At 40.6% G+C, this 13,731-nt stretch overlaps 1 protein-coding gene across 13 annotated transcripts in view; it reads left to right on the top strand.

Moving 5' to 3' along the window:
• ARVCF (ARVCF delta catenin family member) overlaps positions 1-13,731 on the top strand; it is a 431,820-nt gene that overhangs the window by 70,410 nt on the left and 347,679 nt on the right. For all 13 annotated transcript variants that reach the window (XM_074972913.1, XM_074972912.1, XM_074972915.1 and 10 more), the window contains one exon: positions 6,622-6,674. The gene's annotated coding sequence lies outside the window, so the exon portion shown is untranslated. The remainder of the gene's footprint in view (positions 1-6,621; positions 6,675-13,731) is intronic.

The raw sequence follows: 13,731 nt of genomic DNA, 5'->3' as shown, positions 1-13,731 counted from the left end.
TCTGTTCACACATAACCTCTAGCATGCAACATCACCCTCAGCTGAATTATATGAGTGCTTCTAACTGGCCACTCCTGAATTATATTGCAGAGCAACACCAGCAAACTCCCAATCCCAGACTTGTCCCCAGAAATGTGCATCTTGTGCTACCCAGTCCCAGGTTTTGGGGCGGGGAAAGGAAGGGATCATTAGGGAGTTGGGGAGCCTCCCCCATGCAGACCCCAGCTGACCCCAAGCCTCTTCCGTTCAGTCAGACACATCTGCCCTGTCCCTGTGCGTCCCTGCACTCCCATCCCCACGTGTCCTTGCAGCCTCCCTGCCATTCAGCACCTGGCTCAATGCTGTCACCCTTCTAGATCCTGAGCCTGCGCCCCAGTCTGCTGTCACCCCACTAGCCCTTTTGAACCCCAGTCTGTGACCCCCCCTGCAGCACCATGTGCCCTAGTCTGTCTGCCCTAACCTGGCTTTGTGGGCAGGGTGCTGTGATGAATGCAGCTGCTTGCTGGCTGTTTTGTCATCACAGCGGCCTCTGATGGGTGAAAGGTGGAATTGCAGCACTTCTCGGGCAGAATGTATTTTCAAGGGCAGGGAATTCTGCCCTGGACATGAATTCTGCACACGCACAGTGGTGCAGAACTCCCGCAGGAGTAATTTTACCAGGACAATAATGATCAGTAAATTATGAATTTTCAAATGATACCTCACAAGGCATACTCTGAATAAGATTTACCACAGTCTTGTGAAAAGGATGAATATAAAGGTATAGACCAGCGGTTCTCAAACAGTGGGTTGGGACCCCAAAGTGGGTCGGGATCCCATTTTAGTGGGATCACCAGGGCTGGCATTAGATTTGCTGGAGCCTGGGGCTGAAGCTGGAGTCCAAGCCCTGCTACCTAGGGCTGAAGCCAGGGCTCAGGCTCAGGCTTTGGTCTCCCCTCCCGGGGTCATGTAGTAATTTTTTGTTGTCAGAAGGGGGTCGCGGTGCAATGAAGTTTGAGATCCCCTGGTATAGACTGTCCCACAGTGCACTGTGGTGGATCAGCAGGAGGGATGCCCATGGTGCATCACTGGAAGTGTTATCCAGCCAGTGAACGTGGCCTGTAGAGGAGAATGTATGAAGCTCCTGAACTATGACTACCATGAGGTATCCTGGTGACGTTTTCAAATAGAATCTTTTCATTAATTTTCCATGGGGGAAAACCTATTTTTCTGATTAACAACCCTTGAATTCACTGGGGACTTACATCTATCTTTTTGATACACCAGTTGAATCATACACTGAGATGGTAACATTTTTTTCTTTTACTTTCTGCATTATAATCTACATAGAAAAAATGATGTGTAAATTTAAAAAAAAAGCTAAATCGTCTGTTGTTTTAAAAATTACAGTAAGAAGACTTGAGCATGAACTTTATGTGGTACTATGGTTTGTCTGCCTGTACACTCGATCTAAATAATTATAGCTGTAATGATAGAACAGTTAAACAAGGCTGGGTATGCTTTTTGTGACGGAAGCTCTGATGCTGAGGCTTTGATAGCTGTAGCATTTCAAATAGCATCATACTTGGTCTATAGCTTGTTAGACTTAATGCACTTTTTAAAAGATAATTTTAAAAGTGCATTCACATTAGGAAGCTTGTTTTAATGGAATTATTTTGTACTTAATGGCAGCTCTATTCAGAAAAGTGACTAAGGAAAAATGGCACCCTCTTAGGCTTGGTCAAAACACAAGTTGCACTGGTTTAATTAAAAGTGTAATATTGCATTATGTGTTTTAAACCAGTGCAACTTTGTAAGGGGATACTACCCCAGTTTAAATCTGGCTCACATAGGTTTAGTTTGTTTAAATAATAATGTAATTAACAGGGGCATGCTAAACCAATATAAGCCACGTTTGATCTGGTGTAGCGTTCACACACACAGTTGCACTCATTTAACAAAATTAGTGCAATATTACACTTTTAATTAAACCAGTGCAATTTGTTTGTAGAAGAGACCTTACTGATTTGGTCTCGGAGGGTCTGGCTACCCTGCTGCTAGGAGTGGTTAGGCAGACTGGAGCTAACACACTAAAAATAACTGTGTGGCCATTGCACTTCAACAGGCTGTCAAGCCTAGGGGATCAGGTGGGCTTGAGGTCTTGAGCATCCATACTGCTGTTCAGGTCTGTCTACAGAGGCTAAGGGCATGGCTACACTTGCAGATGTAGAGTGCTTTGAGTTAAACCAGCCTTCGTAGAGCACAGTAGGGAAAGTGCTGCAATCTGTCCACACTGACACCTACAAGCTCACTGGCATGGCCACATTAGCAGCTCTTGCAACGGCCACAGAGAGCAGTGCATTATGGTAGCTATCCCAGCATGCAAGTGGCTGCCATGTGCTTTTCAAATGGGTGGTGGTGGAGTGTGACAGGGAGTGTGTTGTGTGGATGTGGGGGAAGAGGGAGTGGGTTTTTGTGGGGGCTGAGAGCATGTCAGCATGCTGTCTTGTAAGTTCAGACAGCAGCAGACCCCCTCTCCTCCCAGCCTCTCTCTCTCACACACAGCATTCCATAGGAATGGTTGCTTTGTCTCGGAGCAGATAAGCAGCCGGCTGTCAGAAACAGAGCTTTCAAAGGGCATATCCGCATTCCTGCAGCGATTCCAAAACAATGAGAAGAGTGGCCACTTGACTTAAGGGGATTATGGGATGTTTCCGGAGGCTGATCAGAGCACAGTAATGCAACACCTCGTTCACATTGACGCCTGGGTGTTTCAGCCAAGGTGAAACAAGCGTTAATCTTCTCGCTGAGGTGGAATACCAGGAGCACTGTAGCCGTGGAGTCAGAGCGCTCTAGGTGCCTTGCCAGTGTGGACGGGTAGTGAGGTAGGGTGCCCGAGGCTGCTTTAATGCGCTCTAACTCTCAAGTGTAGCCAAGCCCTAAGACGCTCACTCCCAGCTGCAGTGTAGATGTACCTGGAGCTGCTCTCCACAGCTTTGCATCTTGTGTAGTTGCTTGCCCCTGTTCTAAGTGGGTGTTAAATGCTACTATTCTGATTTAATAATATGTTTTAAACTCATGTAGGTCAGGTGTAAGCCTACACAAATTGCAAGGTCATGGAGAATTGGACCCCCTTATGTGTATTCCCAGCAACATCAGTGCTTTAATCATTAAAGTAAGTTGGGTGACCCTACTTTTTGTGCTGAATTGTTTCACCTGCTAACAGACCCACTCATCTAAAGTGCTGAGGGCTGCTGGGGAGGGACTGAGCACTCTCAGTTTCCATTGAAAACAGAAGTGCTTGGCATATTGCAGCCTCAGCCCTTACCTTCCAACTGTAGGGCCAAATTTGGCCTTCATTTGCACTTGTGCAACCCCTTTGAAGATAATTAATCTGCACATGTGTAAGAAGGGGCAGAATTTAACCAGCAGAATCTTTATTATTGTTGATGATTTGTGAGCTAGAAAGAACTCAGTGTAACTAAATCTAGGTGGAGTTTGTAGGGCTGGCTGTTAGAAAACTCATCTTTTAACTTGTACTTCAAATTTGATTTGGAAATTTGAGGTAATAAATGTGAAATCTCATGCCATTTTTAGTCACCTTTCAGGGTAGAAACACATTTTAATACAGATTAAGGTTCCAGTTAAAACAATAAGTACAATGGTCTCTTGTTGGAACTGTGTTATAAAGAACTGCATTATAAAGTTGCCATAGCTAGGTGCTGATGTTTTGTAATTGGCTTACTAACTGTATTACCAATGCTTCCTTAATGCCATGCCCTCCTTTGCCTGTAAAAGGGAAAACAGACCCCTACAAATAGAATACTTGTTTCCCAAATACAGAATTATTAAAAAGTTGAGCGCATACTCAGTTAAGACCTGATCCTCCCTACTCAGGAGCCTAGCCCCCATAAGGACTGGAGGATCAATCTATAAAGTAGCTGAAATGAAATGCCTATGCTGCAGTACAGGCAGGCAAAACAATGCACTGGCATGGAGATTCATTGTGCTCATATAGGGCTTCCTTCTGCATGCCTTTCTTAATGGGAATTCTACGCAAAGGGCATACAGGATTGAGTGTATAGCTTGGAACATAAAATAGGAAGTACACCGCACAATGCCTTGTTCAGGAGCGTGGGAAGTGGATGAATTAGGACGGTGCTCTCTGAAAATGTAAGACTCACTAGAATGTTATATAAGGTGTTTTTAAATAAAAGCAAATAAGTATTTTAATCTTAAAATCCTTGAAATGAGCACATTACACATGTCTCTTTTGTACACATAGATTTGTTTTGCTCTTGAACTGGCAAATGAGACTTGTTTTGGTCCAAAGCCAGATAATATATGAGGCAATTTCATGCCTCGTGAATTATAGAAGAGAATGTTTGGTATGTAAAGCTTGTGTCTACAGCCTGCTGGCTCCCCTCCCATTTCTCTTAATCCCTTTGGGAATCTTAGTTTGAACCATCTTCCAGAGCCTGAACAATTTCTAAAAGCTGGGAGATTACTCCAGCGGAATGAAAGGAATTTCAAATATGATCCCTTTCCTCCCGGATGGAATTTCTTTTTGCTAATTCCAGATGGTGGCAAAATATGCTTTGATCTTAGCATAATGGTCATCCTTGTCAAAAAAACACTTTCTGAACTTGGGCTCAAAGGACACTAAAGAAAATTACTTTAAAAATATTTTTCTGGGCCTTTGTATAAACTTTTAGAAAGAAGAAATTATGGTCTGTTTCCTTACTAAAATGCATCTTCCTTCTTCACTTTTACATGCTGACAAATTAGGGTAATGCACAGGGGTGAGGCTACTGGCCTTACATTTTTTGAACAGAAAAAAAAAGTCAGTTTGTGAAGGGAGAAGGAGGAACAAGGAATTAAACTTTCCTAATAGTTGTGCTTAAGATGTGTGTATTGTAGGCTAGTTTTGGTTAAATTGGGGGCTACTGTACCAGTTTTGGGCCTGATCCTACAACCTCGACTTATACAAGTAAACCCAGTGACTTCAGGGGAACTATTTAGATAAGGGCTACTTGCACAAGTAAGGATTGACACATGGGGTCTTTTCACAGATGTCCCTTAAGACATCAAAGGACTTTTAAAAAATGCACTAACATTTCTTCTGTGATATATTTAAAATAATCATGCAGATAAGGATGTATGAATGTATGCCAAGAGCATCATATGCAGTGGGGAGAGTTGTCTCCCCACAGCAGAGTTTGGTTTGCCCCTCCCAACTTTTTGTAAGTCTGTATGGTCCATTCGTCTTTCACTTTTGTCCCCTCCCCAACTTTGCAGGATATAATATAATCACCTATAATGTTCTGTATGCTGACACAATTTTGCTCCCTCCCACTGAAATTTTTTCTGAAATGATGCCCCAGTGTATGCAAAGGTGAATCCAGACATACATTTGTAAAATGCTTTGGAACCCTTCGATGAATATACACCATATAAATGTACACCATAGACATCATTTTTCAGATACTTTCGTGTACAATTTTATACAGAGAGCAATTCCTAAATTTATCCTCAATGTCACTCATAGTATTTAAAAAGAGCAAACTTTGGTGTACATAATGTAGTTACATGCCATAATGCTTGATCACTTTGCTTAATTTGTTAAGGAACAGAGATCCAAATTTTGCTTTCTATATTGGTATGAATAGTCCCATTGAAATCAATAGGGCTACTAGCCTACTTCTATGAGTAAAGGGAGCAGGATTGGCTCCATATTTTTCAAAGGAGCCATGAATTGTATGAAAATACTTAATATATAAACATGTTAAAATATTTATGTAGTTTTTTCTCTTTTCCTTCCACCATGTAGGATGGTAGAGTGTGAAAATTTTGCCTTAGTTATTGATGTGCTGTACAGAGCTTAACAGTTCAGTTTTATTACAGCTTGAGCCTTTTACCATGGCAACACAAATCCCATGTTGCAAAAATGCGGCCCAGTCCTGCTTGCTTTGTAATCCATGAAAGTTCTGCTATTTATTTCAATGGGATCAAAATCAGGTCCGTGTTTTCTGACAAAATGGGACAAAATTAAATATAAAAGCAAGTAGAGCAATGTTGCTCATATATAAAATCCATGCAAACTAAAACCAGAGGGAAATCATTCCAGATGTACAAATCAATCAGGATAAAATTGCCAACACCTACCATACAAGAAGGAGAATCAGGGTTTTAACATAAAGTGGGCTACTAAAATGCAGTAACAACCTTAGGGCATGTCTACACTGCATCCGGGAGCGAGTCTTTTTTTCCTAAAATGGCATGAAACCAGCATTGTTGTAACAAAAACTCTTTGTTTAGATTAGTGATAGGATTTTTGGGCACTGTTTGGGGTACTGATAGAATTATTCTGCAGTGTTTAAATTGGTCGTCTTTGATTCTTGGATTCTTGGTTTTTTTTAAGCTGCTGAAGCTAGAACCAAACAAAATGTATAATACATTTTTTTTCCTTTTATGAGTCACTTGAGCAATAGTGACTAAGCAATAGCACAAAGAGGGGCTTCATGCTAATGAACTACAGTATGCCTGGGTTTAAAATGTGGTGAAATATATTTGAATTTTTTTGTTAACAGTTTCCCAATCTGGCTCAGTAGATACTGATTATGTTTTGACCTGTCATTACAGAGTTCTCAATCACGTGTCACATGGATCTAGCATCAAGTTAGAAACCCGATAAGGTAAGACATTATTTACCAGGGTTTTAGCCCACGAAAGCTTATGCCCAAATAAATTTGTTAGTCTCTAAGGTGCCACAAGCACTCCTGGTTCTTTTTACCAGAGTAAATAACCTCATTCTTTGGTATTAGTAAAGTGTAATATAACAGGGAATCCTGACAAGATGACCTGAAAGAAAAAAAGCAATATTTATTGTGGTAGCATAAGAAGACCTCATCTTGGATCTCTTCATTTATGTATAGCAAGATGTTGGTTCAGTATTTATGTTCAGTACAGACTACAAGCTAGATGGGATACCATCACACTCTCCTTGTGATGCAAATGGCAGGCATTGATACAAAGCTTTGCATCTGTTGATTCATTTCTGACTGGTGATAGTTTTCCCATGCTGCTCTGTAATGAGCTTATCTTCCAGTGTGATTGCATGTAGGCAAGGGAAGGGTAGAGAAGGGAACAGGCAGGATTATATAGAAAGCAAAATAGGTGATTAAAAATGCATCATAAGGGATGCCTGTTTTCACACTCTTCGCATGGGTACTTTTATACTCTTCGCATGGGTACTTTTAGCAAATGCCCTAACTTAGCTTCACATGCCAGTGTCCCTGGATGCGCAAGCAGAAATGAGCAGCACTCCACAAATCTGAGAACCGTTACCATGTAGATTAAAATGTGTATTTGCTTCTGTTCAATCTGACGGTTTTGTTTTTATCATAATGAGGTAGATGTTATGTATAGAACATACTGCTAGGAAGACAGGATAATTAATACAGGGTCCTGCATATACTGAGTACTCAAAGAAGAGCATTAGTAATAGTGGCAACTGTTCACAAGCCATATAATGCCTTGTTTGTCTTTTGTTTAAAATGTAGAGCAGTGGCACTTTAAAAACAAAAAATGCAGTGTTTCTTGTCCTTTTCTATTACTTCGGAGACGTGAATAATCATCTTGGTAAATACAACGAGGAGTCCTTGTGGCACCTTAGAGAGTAACAGATTTATTTGGGTTATACCTCTCTACTGTATTTTCCACTCCGTGCATCTGATGAAGTGGGTTTTAGCCCACGAAAGCTTATGCCCAAATAAATTTGTTAGTCTCTAAGGTGCCACAAGGACTCCTTGTTGTTTTTGCTGATACAGACTAACACGGCTACCACTCTGAAACCCATCTTGGTAAATGTCTCCCATTAAAAGAAAATTAATATGAGTGTAGAACAGTTTATAGTTTTCTCATTGCTTATCACTGAAGGATTGTTTTGGGACATAGTTTGTCATATCAGAATGTGCTAAATATCAGTCAAATTCTTCAAAACCCCTTTGTATTATATATGGAAGAACATCTACCAGTTAAAACACATAATTGGTAGTTGAGACATGGCCTGTATTTCTGACTCTGCAACAGACTACCTATGTGATCTTGGGTGATTCGCTTATCTCTGTGCCTCATCTCCCCCATTAATAAAATGGGGATAATACCTACCTCACAAGTGTTAGAAGACTAAATTTTTAATGTTTGTAAAAGTGCCTTGAGATCCTAGATTAGAAGCTCTCTGGGTTAGGGACCACGTCTTTATATGTTTTCATAGTGTTTAGAACGAGGAGTCCCCAGTCCTGCATTGGGTTCTCCGGATATTACTCCAATGTATTAAATAATCCTTGCGTGAAACGGGTATAGCAATATTGGTATTTTTAAAAAGACATAGATGGGTTTAAAAAATTGTGGGGGAAGCTCCAGAGGAAGTACACAGCAGGAAACTTTCAAAAATGTAAAAATAGGAACTTTCAGATAGAGTTGGTATTTGTCAGCCGTGCTAACAGCTCTCAGCCTTGTATCATCTTGATGAGCCTTTCTTGGGCAGAAGCAGGTTCTTGACTGCTATTCTGGTATTGATGATTTAGCAAGCTTCCCCCTGCCCCTCTCTTTAAAAGCTGAGTCTTTTGTCAGATTAGCAGTTACAGTCTGAGCTATTTTTCTTCCTTTCAGCTCTTCCTGGAAACTACAGTGGGACCTGAAAAAGCAATATCCCAATGTGTAGTGTTCTTATTACACTAGCTGTTTACACACTTCATCCACTGGTGGAATGCAGCCACCTCTGGGGTGGAATGCTGCTTAAAGCACAACAATTTACTACAGGACAATTTAGGACATGAAGTAGTAAAACAACAGAGACAAGTTAGGCAGGACACTTATTCTTCCAAGGGGTGCAGTGAGATCTCTAACCATGAGTGCTGTATGACACCTCTGAAAGAGTCCTGTCCCATGTTGGGATGTATTGACTGAAATGGAAGAGTGACATCTATTGAATACCCTCCATACCATTTCCTACAGGCTTTTCCTTCTAAGCACTGAGGGAGGCTGACACCTGAAGAAGAGCTCTGTGTAAGCTTGAAAGCTTGTCTATTTCACCAACAGAAGTTGGTCTAATTAAAAGAGATTTCCTCACTCACTTTGTCTCTCTAATATCCTGGGACCAACATGGCAACACAACTGCATACAACTATTTAGATTGTGCAATCTGATGAGATCGTGGTCCAAGATGCAGTGGCTTCAGGGCGTACGTGCATTAGCAGAACATCAAGACAAATGTGCTTTTAGTTTATTGATTTTCTGTTTCCCAATTAGAAAATAGCTTATTTAATAGCAAGAAATTTTAAAATGTTTTACTATGTATAGTCTAACAAACAAGGCTCTTACCAAGTCAAATCTGGGGTTGACTTTGATATAATTCTGTGGGTTTTTAAATTTTTAGCTCCTATCCTTTATTGCTTTCTGAAAATATTCATTATGAATGGATGGCTGATCTTAAGACAGTCTCTGTATGCTTTCCAGTTGCATCAAGCAATCCATACCCTAAAGGAATATTTAAGCTAAGTAGGGAGTAGTATAACAGCTATTCGGTAATAATACACAACTCTAAGTCCTCTGCAGCATTAGTGGCTGCAAGGATTCTGTTAGCAAGTTTTTGTGAACAGTTCAATAGATGCAATAGTTCAGCAAGAGATTAAAAAGGGGTTGTCTTCGTGTCTCCTCATGATGACCCACCTATCTGGAGCATTGAATTATCTTTATTGCTTTTATTGAATTATCTAGTTCTAGTGTGTGCCCCTGAAAGCTTTTGCTGCCCTTAAGTACTGTGGCTTCAAGGTATTTAGATTAGGATGGTGTCTGCCATTCATAGCTAGAAACAGTTGGAGAGCTTCTATAATGGAAGGCAGAAATGGTATTTGAATTATGATTCACTGAGTAGGCTGCAACTTTGTAGCTGTTAGCTCGAAGCAATCCTGTTTGGCATGGGCATGTTTGGAAGCCTTCATTTCCCTGGTGTCATTGCTGTATCTCACCTATGTTTTTTCCATTCTTTCTCACTGTGTCTTCAATCTGCCGCCCTCCCCCCCATGTATCATTCTGATTTTGGATTTTTGTTTTGTTTTTCTTTTTTCTTTTTGATTCTTTCTCCCACTCCTCTCCGCTCTTTTCTCACCTCCAGTTTCCTCCTCTGTTTTTCTCCCTCTCCATTTCCTCCCATTTTTCTTGTTCCCTTTTCTAGTTCACTCCCATGGCTTCAGTCTTTTTCTGTTCTCCTCTGTTCCCAGTGTTTAATTCTCTAGTAATGTTTTCCACATAGTGTCATTTCTCCTATAAACATGAGGTCTGAGGTTTGTCCAGCCTGAACTGATGGATAGCTCAGTGGAAGTGTTCTGGTGAATTTTAGATTATTTTCTTCGAGGCCACTATACCACGTCTTACCTGGTTTTAAGGCTCCTTATAGCCTATTAGTTGCAGAATTGCTCTCAGTCAGCTGTAAAGAGCCTGCTCCTCTCCTGCTTTCAGTGATAATGAACTTGATCTGCATGCTGCTGCCATCTGATATCAGCCTTGTGGGCCACTTCTTAAATATTATCATGTGGAAAGGGGAGGCACCAGATTTCTCCAAGGATTGCTTCCAGATTGCTGAATGCGGCGGAGAGAAGCAACTTTTTGGCATCTTTGCCAATCGCCACTCTAAGTGCTGAGGCAAGTCTTACAGTGTCTCTGGTTAATGTTCCATAACCATGTGGTCTTTCATGCACAGCTCTGACCTATAAGTGTTGGTGTATATGAAAATGCAAATACAACTGGAAAGAGTAGCCAAAACCTTGAATAAGGTTTATTTCCTCTCAGCTTCATTTCTAAGATTCTTCTGAAATTACTTCAGAAAATCTATACGGTTTAATAAAGAATTAGATCCTGTCTGTAGAATTTTTAAATCAACTCGTAGATTTTAATAGAGATTTTATCCCTGTTATAGAATTTCATAGTTTTGTTTAAACATTCTATAGAAAGGCTCTTATTCTCTATTTTTAGAATCACAGAAATGTAGGGCTGGAAGGGACCTTGAGAGGTCATCTAGTTCAGCCCTCTGCTCTGAGGCAGGACCAACCATACCTAGACCATCCCAGAGAGGTGTTTGCTTAACCTGTTCTTAAAAACCTCCAGTGACAGGAATTCCCCAGCCTCCATTGGAGGCCTACTCCAGAGCTTAATTGTCCTTACAGTTAGAAAGTTTTTCCTAATATCTAACCTAAATCTCCCCTGTTGCAGATTTAGTTCTAAAGGATTTTTCCAAGAGGGTTTTTTCTCTCTCCCCCTTTTTTTTTAAAGTTATTCTAGTGGGAAATGGGGATGTGATAGCATTCCCAGCATGGAAGAAATTTAAAAACTGAAGCTAAAGCCTGGGTAGGGGTCTTCTCTGTCTTTCTTATTCTTTATCTATTTACATGTAAAAGGCTGGGTTATTGACACTTTATCATATTTATTGTAGGTTCCTGGATCTTGTTGTCATAGTTACAGCCTGGTAGTCAGAAAGAGTTGAGCTGGTTTCAAAGTTATGCTAATTGACAGTTTCTCAGGGAAAATAATCCCCAAATTTCAGGCGCTAAACAATCATTCTTGCCCTAGAACTTGGGCAACTGTTTTGTGTAGCTATTCCTTATTGACCAGACTGCATATACAAACTGACTTTTTTGGTGAGATCAAGTTATGTTTACATGACTTGATTGTTAAAAACTTTCCGTCAGTTCTGTCCTCCCTCCCCAGAACTCTGAGAAAGCTATATTCATTCGGTGCTGGCATAAATTTTCAAGAGAAGTCACTGTGATAAAATATTTCCATAGATCTGAATTTTGCAAAGTGAGCCCACTCTGAAATCACCTTGCAGCAGCAGCTACTATCCTGTGCAGCTGGGGCCAGCTCCTTGTTTCGGGTGTTGCGATCTGGCAAATGTAATCACAGTGCCACTCAGGTTTGGCCTGACCGCCCTTCCGTAATGATGACCACACTGTCATGTCAACGAAGGGGCAGCCAGGCCAAATTTGAATGAGTGCCACTGTGACCCATTGTGCCATGTCACAATGCCTAGTTTCAAACAGGTATAAACTGCACTTGAGCAAGCCATGCTGCCTAGGTGTAAACCATGTCTACACTACAGACTTGAACTGATGCAACTACTTCAGTAGCAAAATCCCAGAGCAGACAAGGACTTATTGACCTAGCTGGGGTGGACATATAAAATTAATAGTGCTAGTGTGCAGTAATGCTGACAGAAGTCCTACTTCCATCACTTAATAGACAGGGGACAGGGAGGAACAGCTCTTAAATCTACTCCCTGGTAATGTCCACTTAGTGCTATATATTCAGAATGTCTTAAATTGAGTGCTCTGAATAACGGGTCTATTTTAATGTCTAGTGGTTATCCAATTAAAAGATAAAACCCCAGGCACGTCCAAGTCGTCAAAGTTAGCAAAAGAACTTTCAGCACTATCTAAAATTTGATTTGTCTCTATTTTTTAATGAAGAGGTGGTAAAAGCAAAATTATTAATGAGATCACTCTAAATTGCTCTGATGTAGAAACTCTGATTTGGGAGCACTTATGCACATTCTTTGAGCTAGTGATGACTGTGAACACTGAATAGCAGTGAAGAGACTGTCTTCAAGGCTTTATGGGCAAAAAGGCTGTGTATCAGTTGTGTCAGCTCTATGGAATTAGTAAACTCAATTGAAAAGCCCCACTAAGACTTATGAAGTGGTTTTGGTTGGTCATGTTTTAGCCTAGGCTCTGCAATATAACACGGCTTCATATATGTTAGCTTGTATCTTAGCGAAGCTTTTCAACTGTGTTAAGATAACTTAATTGAGCTGACACGATTGAAACACACCCTTTTGGCCATCAGGACAGGTCCAAGAGAGCACCTTTGCTTGGCCTTACGCTCCCATACCTTTCTGCAGCGTTCTTGGCTGGCAAGCTGTGAACTAGCTTTGGAATCCACTTGAGAGGAAGCACATTGCCTGTGCTTTGAGAATGTTAAATTTTATACTGCTAGCTGTCACAGCTTTGATTTAAAACTACTTCTGCTTATGAATTGTTCAGGCAATGTCTGGTGGCTGAAATACAGGATGCAGTGCCAAGAGGTCAGATTCTATTCCTGGTTCTGCCACTGACTTGCTGTATGACCTTGCACAATTCATTTAATCTCTCTGTGGCTCTGGTTTTCCTCATAAATTAAAAAAAAAAAGGGGGGGGGGTTGTTGGTGGTGAATTCTTTCTGTAAGTATCTCATAAAAAGAAATGTGTATTAATGTTTGTAGACTGCTTAAGATTCTCAGATGTAGGCGTCTATAGAAATGATAAATATATAATTTTATTATTTCTTATTGTAACTTGTTTCATTAGTATAAAGTGTTAAGCTTGTTGAAGTTACCGAATTCAGTCTGAAGCTAGTGTATTCTGCCAGCCTACCAGCAAAATATATTCTCCTATCCTAATCTGTGGCTTTACTTTTTCCTGTTGTTTGGCTGCTATTGTGCACACCCTGAGAAAAGACTGTATTTCAAAGGGGGAGGTAGTGACCTTGTATATTCAGTAGCTTGTGCATCAGTTTAAATTTGTAAATTGCTTTAAAACTTAATGATAAAAATATATAAATGTAAGATTATCGCTATCAAGATTCTTACCATAAATGTGTTTTAAACTGTAATCTCATTTGGTTTTGTTTGTGACACAGTTTTCCCTACTTTCTCCAGTG

The sequence above is a fragment of the Natator depressus genome, chromosome 15 (genome assembly GCF_965152275.1).
Source record: "Natator depressus isolate rNatDep1 chromosome 15, rNatDep2.hap1, whole genome shotgun sequence".
NCBI lineage: Eukaryota > Metazoa > Chordata > Testudines > Cheloniidae > Natator > Natator depressus.
Note: the sequence above shows the minus strand (reverse complement) of the source record. Positions and strands in the feature narration are given on the sequence as shown.